Here is a 2,676-nt window from a genome sequence, read left to right as displayed (position 1 = left end):
GCTGGTGCCAGGGCTCAGGCCAGGGGTGCGGGCAGACCGCCAGGATCAGCACGGCCTTTGGGCCCGCGGGCCTCACGGCGCCATCTTCTCGGTCAGATCTTTCCGGGGTGAGAACAGTGATTCTGGCCCTGGCTGGTAGCTCAGCTGGTTAGCGCATCGTCCAGATTTGCCAAGGTTGTGGGTTCGAGCCCTGGTCAGGGCACATACGAGGGTCAACCGACGGGCGCTCTGCCTCTGGGAGCCCGCCCGGGCCTTTCCTTTCGCTTGCCCTTTCCCATAGGGAAGGAGAAGGGACGCAGAAGCAAGTGGGCAGCAGGTTGGTGTCTCTCTCCCCCTTCCTCTCTCACATCAATAACTAAAGAAGAGTCAGAAACAATCCACACAAAACCCAGGGGCCCGAGTCTACGAGCCTCTGGGAATGGGAAGCTCTGAGGCCCTGAAAAGACGGGCGTTCGCTGGGGGCTGGGGAGGGGTCAGGGCAGAGAACCCGCGCAGGAGGCCGCCGTGCTGGACAGAGTACAGCCCAAGACTGACCCCTGAACCCTCGGTGGACTTTAGTCCGTGATAATGTGTGTGCGCAGCTCACGTGCTGTGGCACACAGACGCTAACACGCTAACAGAGACGCTCTTGGGGGGGGGTGCAGGGAGGGGGGCTCAGGGGAATCGAACCTGGGACCCTTGAGTTCGCAGGCTGACGCTCTACCCACTGAGCCAAACCGGTTAGGGCTTATCTTTATTATTGAAAGAATTACAAATGTCCCTTTTATTTCCCCAGCGACCCCCTCTGCCCTGCCTGCCCCCCAAAAGTCTTCTTTTTAATCAAAGGGTCAACAAATGGCCTGACAAGCAATTTTAAAGCACTTTATTTTTTAAACATATTTTTATTGATTTCAGAGAGGAAGGGAGAGATAGAAACATCAATGACGAAAGAGAATCATTGATCGGCTGCCTCCTGCACCATATCATGTGTTTGTCCTGCTCCCTCCTGGAGAAGTTCCTTGACAACAGGAACTGTGTGCAGGCACAGGCCCAGCCTGCACGTAGCAGTCTCTACACGTACAGGCATCCCCATTAAAAGGCAACGTGGATGTCCTAACACAGAAGAGTGGCTTTTCTTTCCAAAATACAAACTCTCCCACTAATGTCATGTATTCTTTTGTATGTACAACCACACAGAAACAACAGCCATTTCAAGCGAGTTGGTTTAATTCCAGGTGGTACAGAATATCTTGAAGAACACACTTCGACAGGACTGAGCTGGGTTTCCTCTGACCACACAGCTACTGTTGAAATGGCAGAATGAGAAGAACTGAAGAGATGAGCCAATGCATGATTATCATTATTATTAATTTTTTTTTTACAAAAGTTTATTCTTAAATGTACCACAGCCTCCAAGACAACACTTCATTTTAGCTATAGGTAGCAAGAGATGTGATGACAGAGAATCCTGATGTTAAAACAGGAATGGAACTAAGGATCACCATTGCCCCAGGCACAAGGAACAGTTCACTTTTTGCCAGATTTCTTAATTCCACCTGTGGCCAGGGGGCCCTTCCCCGCCGCCTTCGCTTTCAGCTCCTCAAGCTTCTTCTGCTCCTCCTTCTGCCTCTGCTTGAACGCCTTGTCCTCCTCGTCCATCTCCTTGGCCTGCTTCTTGGGCTGCTTCAGGGCCTTCTTCTTGCCACCTTCGCGGCCGGACATGGTGCCTGCCGCCCCGGCCCCAGACCCTGCCACCGGACTCAAGCGCTTTTAAATAGTTCTTAGCACTTGGGGTGGACGTCACCTTCCCTAGAGGAAGGGAGAGATAGAAACATCAATGACGAAAGAGAATCATTGATCGGCTGCCTCCTGCACGCCCCCCACTGGGGACTGAGCCCCCCACCTGGGCGTGTGCCCTGACCGGGAGATGAGCCGTGACCTCCTGGTTCCCAGGTCGACTCAGGCGCTTTTAAATAGTTCTTAGCACTTGGGGTGGACATCACCTTCCCCGTGGCCACATGGTCCCTGGCTCCACAGGAAGTGGGGTCGGCGCTGTCGCAGCTGCGAGTTCCTCGGAAGAAGCTTCCGGTCCATTCCGGCGAGTGAGGGAGCCGAATGTCCCTGCCCGGTGCTGGACGCGGGAGTGGGCAGGGTGGTGCCAGGCCAGGGCCCCTGAGGCTGAGCGTCCCCCTCGCCTGCCCCCCACACACACCCCACCAGGCACTTGTGCGAGTCTTATTCTGGAACCGGAAGGGTGAACCCCAGGAAGAAGCAGGTCCCACTCCCAGGGACGTGCTCCCTGCCCCACCTGCCCTCTGTCTGACAGCGGCCGCGGCGTGTGCACCTGGAGAGGCGCCGGGGAGGGGTCGGCTGCTTGGGGCAGGGGGTAGGTGCTGGCACCATGGTCGGGAGCCTGGCCCCGCCTGCCCTGGCCCATGCAGCCCTCTGACCCACGGCTTCCCTTCATCCAGGGAGAACCAGGGAGGACCCAGGACCCTGAGGCCTCAGGCCCTGCTGGCCACACAGACTCAGCACCTCCGCCCTGTCCCACGATGCTCCTCTGGGCCCTGCTGCTCACGCTCACCGCCCAGGGCGCTGGGGCAGGAGGTGAGTCTGATCTCTCTCTCTCTCTCTCTCTCTCTCTCTCTCTCTCTCTCTCTCGGCTGGGGGGGCGTGGGCCCTGGGGGGCAGTGAGCC

This window comes from Myotis brandtii, unplaced genomic scaffold (genome assembly GCF_000412655.1).
Source record: "Myotis brandtii unplaced genomic scaffold, ASM41265v1 scaffold797, whole genome shotgun sequence".
Classification (NCBI taxonomy): Eukaryota; Metazoa; Chordata; class Mammalia; order Chiroptera; family Vespertilionidae; genus Myotis; species Myotis brandtii.
The sequence above is the reverse complement of the archived record's forward strand: the minus strand, read 5'-3'. Positions refer to the sequence as shown.